Source organism: Nicotiana attenuata, chromosome 11, assembly GCF_001879085.1.
Source record: "Nicotiana attenuata strain UT chromosome 11, NIATTr2, whole genome shotgun sequence".
NCBI lineage: Eukaryota > Viridiplantae > Streptophyta > Magnoliopsida > Solanales > Solanaceae > Nicotiana > Nicotiana attenuata.
Genome location: NC_031999.1, coordinates 43,188,852 through 43,197,172, shown reverse-complemented (window position 1 = coordinate 43,197,172; position 8,321 = coordinate 43,188,852). Strand labels below are relative to the sequence as shown.

General features: G+C 35.3%; 1 long non-coding RNA gene across 1 annotated transcript; it reads right to left on the bottom strand.

Annotated features, from left to right (window-relative positions):
- On the bottom strand, positions 346 to 8,118 carry LOC109234415. The gene is made up of 3 exons (XR_002069208.1): positions 7,863 to 8,118; positions 1,637 to 1,797; positions 346 to 543 (listed from the first exon to the last, which is right to left on the bottom strand). It is a non-coding gene; the product is annotated as an uncharacterized LOC109234415 (long non-coding RNA).

Below are 8,321 nucleotides of genomic sequence, written 5' to 3'. Positions count from 1 at the left end.
GAAGAACTAAGATAATTTTGGTATTAGCATGAAATATTTACAAGAGTGCTGAGAGAATTATAAATGCGTAGGAAATTATTAACATTCAAATTATACGAAGTTATTCACATATTCAAGCTCTGTGTTTGTGTATAAAGTCAAAGGTGTTGCGTTTCATGTCAAAACTATGATTTGTGCATAAAGGAGTAATCTTGTAAGTCCATTGCATTTCCTAATAACAACGTGACTTTATTCTTATTAATCTTGGAATAATTGAGATTATTGAATATGTTCTTCAAACGCATGGACTTCTCGTTTTTATGCAATAACAATGAGATTAAAGTATGGAATAGACACACCAAATGCATTTTCCAAATAGAACTGTATCATAACTTTTCATTGCTAATAAAATGTCTATACATTATAAAGTATTGAATACATCATGATACCCTTCACTGTATACAAATATGACTCAGAAGTACATAAAATGTCTTCTCCTCTGTCTTCAAACACCACCTTATCCTTGGTCCACTTCAATTCTCAATTTGAAGAACCTGATCCTTGCTATAGGAAAAAGAAAAAGAAAAAAAGAAGAACAAAGAATCATCAATCAACAATGTTTTGACTTATCCATTAACTCTAAATCACATTATTAACAAGCAGAAGTTTAAATGAATAAGAGTAACTAGCAATGATAAATCATGGGTATACACAGAAGAAGCAAATCTTGCCTCATTCATGCATGAGTGTAAACTTGTCTAAGCATGGCTTGAACAATTGTGGTACTCTTACCAGCTACTTTGGTTTGTAAAATATTCACAAATTCTCTCATTATATCTGTCAATGCGTTAAAAATTGAGAAATCAAACAAAGCTGCTGGACATTTACAATACATTGTCACAATATCAGGCAAGAAATTCACCAATTTGGTATATAACTCAACCCCAAAAGCTAGCTCGAGAGGTGAGAATTGCCCAAGACAATATAAGGAGATCATGGCCCTATCCCCATCCGATGTGGGAATATCACCCCCCCCCCCCCCCCCCTCCAGGCGGCAATGCATGCCCAGGATTGGATGGCATTGGCAAACAATGAATTGGTATGGGCTTGACTCCAATACTATGACAAAGAAAGAACCTTGGGCCTAACTTAATCCGAAAAGCTAGCTCGATAGGTGAGGAGCCCAAGACCATATACGGAGACCAAGGGCCCCATCCCCATCCGATGTGGGAGACCTATACCAATTGTGGTAGATTTGGTGAATATTTTTTTAGTAGATCTGAAAATGACAAGAGAAAAGAAAAGAAAATTGGATATTTTTATGGTCAGCATACTGGCCAAGATATTCCCACAACCAAAAAAGAATCAGTACTTATATTGCATGCTTGCAGCACATGCTCTTGCTTGTCACTAATTTCAAAACTTCTTCTCACACAAATATGTAAAGCTCTAGCTATTATCTTAACAACAAAAATAAAGCACACGACACAAAACTGTGCAGAAATGCATGAACGGTTTCAGAAATGCAAAACACTATGCGAAAATACAGAATGTTGCCCAAAAATGCGAATATTCTGTGTGGAAATGCAAAATAATATTTTAAAGCATTTGTAAGCAAAAGTTTAGCAGGCAGACTTAATTAGGAAAAGATTGATACCAAATCACCATTAAGAAAGCATGGCATTGGTTCCCCGTGTAATTCTTCTTGGTTACGCAGACAATAGAAGTTTAGATAGTTAGAAGGATTTATGTCCAAGTTGAGAAGATTTTAGTTCCCCAGCGAGCAATGGCTCCATATATCATTTTCATGGCTTGCCTCTGCAAGAAAATCACGGTTATGAGAACAAATAATGGCAGATAATCCCTTGAGAAATTGAGAAGCTTTGATAGGATTACAACAAACTCAACATATTGAACAGAATAAAATGGAAGTGTTGAAAGAGCATTTTCAATCATTTCTTGTAGGCTTGTAGCTGCGATTATTTTGTTTATTTATTTCCATTTGATTTCATAACTGTTCGCTTAGGTTTAATCGAAAGTTTTGCAACACAACAATCATATATTTCACAGATGTTTCTTTAATAATTATTGCTACACCTACAGCTTCACATTAATTTTTCTATTCTCTCACCCCATTTTAAATCTCATTTTACTTCCATAAATGATTCACCAAAACCACATAAATCAAAAAAAGAGCTGCTTCCTGCAATTCGTGATACAGAGAATCATTGTGAAGTGATGGAAGTGGCCCTCCAGTAGTTGCTGAAAAATGAAGCCATATCGCCTTAACAAAGTCACAGCGAATGAACTTAAATACTTGTACTGCTACTGACAAACTGGAGCCTAATCTTTTTTTAAGAGTCAAAAGAGCATTTTCAATGAATGCTAATTCTTGCATCAGGTGTCACTAAATAGTAAAGCTAATTCCATGATAGATAATAGACACTGCATCTTTGCTTCGGTTTGTTCTTCCCCTAGCTGTATCAAGTTAGAATCCACCACCCCACGAATTTCACTTGGAAAGGAATCACTAACCCAACATCGTAATACTCAAGTCTCCAGTAAATATTTCATCACTTGGTCTCATTCTTCTAAACCTCTCCGTCATCAAGATGCCAAAACTATAAACATTAGAGCTCATGGGAATCATTGCATCTTGGCCATACTCTGTGTAATCATCATGGTTGAAAATGATTAGAAAAGGTCCTTGATTTCAAGGAATATGTTAAAACTAAGAGTAACAATCTATTCTTGGGGAAATAATTATTTCGGGTATACTAAGAGTAACAAGTTGTGAGAGTACAACCATTTATCAAGTGTCCATTGGGCATATATTGAACATGAAAGATTGAGAAATTTGCAAAAGTACCACCAGTGGGGATCTCTCCTCTGAGTTTATTGAATGAGATGCTCAGGTATTTGAGATACACAAGAGCTCCTAATGACTTTGGTATGTCATCACTTAAATTGTTAGAACACAAATCCAAAAATTCCAAGGCCCTCATTTCGCCAAATGAATCAGGAATAAGCCCATCTAACCTATTATGTGCTATAGAAAGCCTAATCAATTTATCTAGACCAAGTGATTCAGGAATTACTGAAAAAACTATTCCCCAGCAAGTTCAGAACTCAAGGTGTTCTAAGCTACCAAGTGATACAGGAATTAGCTCCATTGGTATCTCTCCTGTCAATTGGGAAAAATATGAGTACCAATTTGGCAGAAGATAAAAAAAGAAAGAAAATTTCATATCTCTTGTGGGAAAATATCTTACTTCCAAATGCTGAGATCCAAGAAGTAACATTGTAAGAGCTGTTTAGTTTGCTAACTCTCTTGGTACAGTTCCAACAAACTCACTGAAAGACAATGATAAGAATTGAAGCTTTCTGTACTTTTTCTAAGTTTGGTGGAATAACGCTATCTAGGTAGTTGTACGAGATGCCAAGTGCTTCCAAGTTTGGAAGAAGGTCACATACAGTTGTTGGAAGCTTACCAGTAAGATTGTTGCTGGTAAGAGCAATGACTTGCATTGTCGTAATGTTAAAGATTAATGGTGGTATAGAGCCAATAAGTCGTTTGTATTGCAGGTGTAGGATAGCCATGTAACGAAGACCACCGAGTGAGTTCTCGAGGGATATCTCCCTCATGGAAGTTTCTCTGTGCACTCAACTTTTCCAACTTTGTTAGATTGGAAAGGAAAATGGTATTTCCCCAAAAAACTGATTTTTCCGAAAGGTACATGTATCGAAGGTTAGGTAACAAACTTAGAAGTGATGGGATGGCACTAATGAAGTTATTGCTTGTGACAAATCACTTTCAACCTCTGTAAATGAGCTCTCTCTTTTGGTAAATCTCCAACGAAAGTATTGTTGCGGATGTCGAGGGAAATAAGAAATGAGAGGTTTCCAATTTGTGGAGGAATGGTACCATGAAGTTTCATGCTAGAAATATTTCAAGCTATCACTCGATGGTGGCGAGAGACACAAGTAATGCCAATTCAGCTGCAAACTGGGCTGGAATTAGAAGACAAATTTCTTGCTAAGATATTGTTAGGATGAAAAGAAATGTGAGATTTCAACGCGGGAAGAGCAATTGATTAGTGCTAATATTGGGAAAAGCTGCCAGTGAAGTGAAAAGTTGCCAGTGAAGTATGATAATGAAGCACAAGTAATATCGCTGTTGACAAAATGCCAGTGTATGTTCAAACTCATAACGATGGAGGGGCAAATAAAAGTTAGCAGAAATAAGAGTATCACTGAAATGTCATACAGAAGCTTATGAGAGAAGCAGGATTGTAAACAAAGGCAGAGGGGGAATAAGAAAAGTAGTAGGAATGTTAGTCAACATTTTTTCACTTAATTTGAAATTATGAAAAAAATCCATGTATTGGTTCCTCTTTGTTACGTTGGATATAAGCTGATTTGCTCTGACATACTTTTAGAACAATTTGAGAGACGGAAAGACAGAAATATTAAAAAACACAAGAAACAAATCCTCGGGTTTTCAGAGTCAAGCATAGAGAACTTGGCTACAGTGAACAGACTTGAAAATTAGAGAGTATTTTAATATTATTGACATTCCCTTGTGTGAAACAATATTTAGGGAGAGAAGATCTCAAAGAATATTGCCGAAAATCTCAAAACTCCTCCCCAAGTTGGTGCATAGATATCATCCATGCCCAACTTGATAAGGCATTTTGAGAATACTTGGCTTGACAATGCTTTAGCAAAAATATCAGCCAACTGATTTTCAGACCCAATTTTAGTTAACTTCAAACCTTTTTTAATCTAAGTTTTCCTTGATGAAAAATCTATCCACCTCAATGGGGCTTTCTAAACCTTACTCTTGATTAATAAGAAGTCAACACCTCTATCCTCATAAATGTTCTTAGTATTTTAAGCATGGACTAAGGGTCAAATTAATGAAGTAAACTGGAGGATTTGGTGATAGAGTTACTTTCCAATTTATATAAATTTAGTATATAAGAATATGTAATCTTTTCTATACAGAGTTACTTGTGCTTTCACTACATGTACATGGATCTTCTCTTATAGTGCTTACAATATTACATCTCCCTTTTACCACGTCTTTATGCAATTGAATATACATTGTCTTCTAATACTTTTGTAGTTAATGAACCAAAGAGGTTACAAAATAAATAAGTAAATTAAAGAATCTTCATTTTTCTTAATAAAAAGAGAATTTTGAACATTCATGCTCTTTATATAAAATTAAAAAAAAAACATTCATGCTGAACCAAGAGAACTTTTTACATAATCAAGAGCATGTTACATGAATTCCAGGAGAATATTACACAAACTTAATTATAAATACATTCTGGACCACACAGTACTGTTGATCTGATAGTTCACCAGAACAGACATTCATTACTTGACAACTAAAGACTAACTCTAGGATTATACCATCATGGTAAATGGAATTTCTTATCTACTTAAAAGATCTTCTAGACCAGCTCAGACAACATATCTGTAGGTAACATAATGCCCCGCACTCTCACTTGGTCTGCATTAGTTTAAAACGTACAATCATAGTTGTTATGGATCATAAACCACCATCAACAGTGGCTCGTGCATTAACCTAAAGAGAGGCCTCTAAAGGAAGAGGCAACAGATGAACTAAATGAAAAGTCAAAATACAGCCAAAAACCTAGAATCTAGAGCCTGCAACCCCTTAAAGTTATCAAAAAAAAGAAAAGTACAAACCAAGGTCACCTAATACAAATTATCACATAAGTTTGGGCACGGAAACAACTTTGCAGACCACTATACCTAAAGCTTAACTTCATTAAGGATAGGCTTCTTTAGATCATACATCAAATTTGCTTTCAGAAACTTTGATTACTAAACAACTAATTTCTAAGTAGAAAATTCACCTTCTTACAATAATACAATTACTACACATGATAGTTTAGAGTCATATTTTTCTTAATATGAGTTAGCTTTACAGACAGAATTGGACATTAAATTGTACAACCAAAAGGTAATAAGTTAAATCCCAAAATATAGTGTTCCCACCAGATCTTTGATTCGCAACAGAATTAGTAAATCCAGGTAACCTTGTCTTCAGCATGCTACCAAGACGTGGGGAAAGAAATGTGACAATGATAAAAGACGACAGTGAGGGCAAAGGGAAAACCATTTAACTAAGTAAAAGACAGACTGAAGCCTGTTGGATTTGATTGTCTTGTCTGTTGCAAAAGCAATGGAAAAAGTTCAAGGTCTTATGTGCTCAACAAAAGAACTGGACCACAGCTAGAGATACTACTGGTTCAAAGCGACCAAAATAGTGAAATAAATACAGGACCTAATCACAAAAGCCAAGTCCACCCTAAAATAAAACAATCGTAACACCATATGCAGGGTGTATTTGCTTAAAAAGATAAAAAGGAGGAGAGAGCGAAAGGAAAGAATAGAAGTTAAATCATGGAAAGTAAGCATAACAGGGACATGCCACGCCGCCCCTAAATTTCTGAACTTCTCAAATGGTCATCCGACTTACGAATTTCTGCAAAGTCTTCCCTTTATTTCTTAACTCCATGTCAAGTCAATAATATTTACTCGATACAATATAAATATTATGTCTGTTTTTTTCACCCGGTAAAATATTTCCCAATTACCCGATAAAACTTTTGCAGTTATAGGAGTGATGTGTTTCAAGTTAAGGATGATACGCATGATGACTAATCTCAAAAGAGAGGGTAAAATTTCCAGCCAGCAGCCTTAAATCACATAGATGCAAAATAACTTTATTGAAGAGGAATATTTGGCATTCGGATTGTCAATTTTCGGTCAGCTTATTAGTCAATAGTCATTTAATCAAGAAGAATCACGAACAGAATTAAATCGTGAATAGTACCTATGTTAGAGCTACTAGTAATTAGAAGAAGAGAGTAGCCAGCAGAACTATATCAAAACAGGATTTTTAAAGAATAAAGCAACTGAAAGCCAGCAGTATTAAACTCTGGATAACTTCGTGCAGCTTCTAAGTGGCCTCCATATGCTGTCCAAAGTAGCAAAATATTGGTTACATGTATCAACAAAAGACAAAACAAAAAAATTATTTGTGAAGTATATGCGGAGTTAATGAGACTTTCAGCTTTGTCCTGTTCAAGGGAGAGAATGCTGAGCTAAAGCCTTGTCCACAGGGGCGGACCTATGCTATACCGAGAGGGGTCATCAACACCCGTAAAGTTCAGCAAAAATTCTATGTATACATGTATAAGTTCTTAGAAAATAGTAAATATATTAGTAATGGACACCCTATATACAAAGTAGATTCTGGTTGAATCTAAAAGTGCACTCGCGACCTTTAAATCCTGGGTTCGCCTCTGCTTGTCCATTACAGCAACTTAATTTTCTGGCTAGAGGCAATCTGGTACCATAAACCATTCAAATTTTGTAACATAACTTATATTTCCCAAACACTTCTTGAGCTAATCAAGGGATCATCAGAGAATTAACTAGGGTGAGTGTACACAATTTTTCCTAACTTCTCGAAATCTTGAGATTTTAAATTTCAGAGGTTTTGTTGCTTAAGCTACTCATAATGAAAGCACATCATTAGTCATGTCATGTTTTAGCCTAGTCTGAGAGTATGAAAATAACAAAGACCAAATAACACTTTGTTCTGTTTAAACATTACAGCAAATAATATGCTCACAACAGTCTCTTACCAAAACTTGACAAATAATCTTTGGAAAAAAGGATAAAACCTTTGTCATTTGACGTAATCATCTAAGTCCAAAATTGTACACCGAAGCTTAATCGATATTTGATAAAGCAAGAAGGTTTTTAACATTTACATAAACAAAGAGCGACAACAATATAATTAAAAAAAAAGGAAATAAAGAAAGAAAGCAACTAACCTCAGATTGAAGGTTGCAACAAAAACCTAGGTCGCAGAAAGAAGCTATGGAGATCAACAATGGCGAGTTGAAAAAAAAAAATTTAGACCATTTCTCGATTTGTGCGTGTCATCCCTCTGTTTCGTTCCAATTTTATCGGATGTCCCCGAAGGAACGAACTCCCTTCTTCTGCTTTCGCTATATGAACTGCAAATGATTTTACCTTTGGTCGCTGTGGGACGAGTTGGTTTCGTTGGAATAGAACCGGAATAGGGACTTGGTTACTCGTTTGGTTACCTTTTTTTATTAAAAGCCCATTTGTGGACTACACTACGATGCAAAACTTGGGCCAGAAGGAAAAGGAAAGTGTCTTTACACAAATAGCCAGCTATATTCATTATTTACTTTTTCTAGCCATATACATAAATTATGCATTGATTATACGCATAAAAAAAAAACCAGTGTATTCACATAAATAGG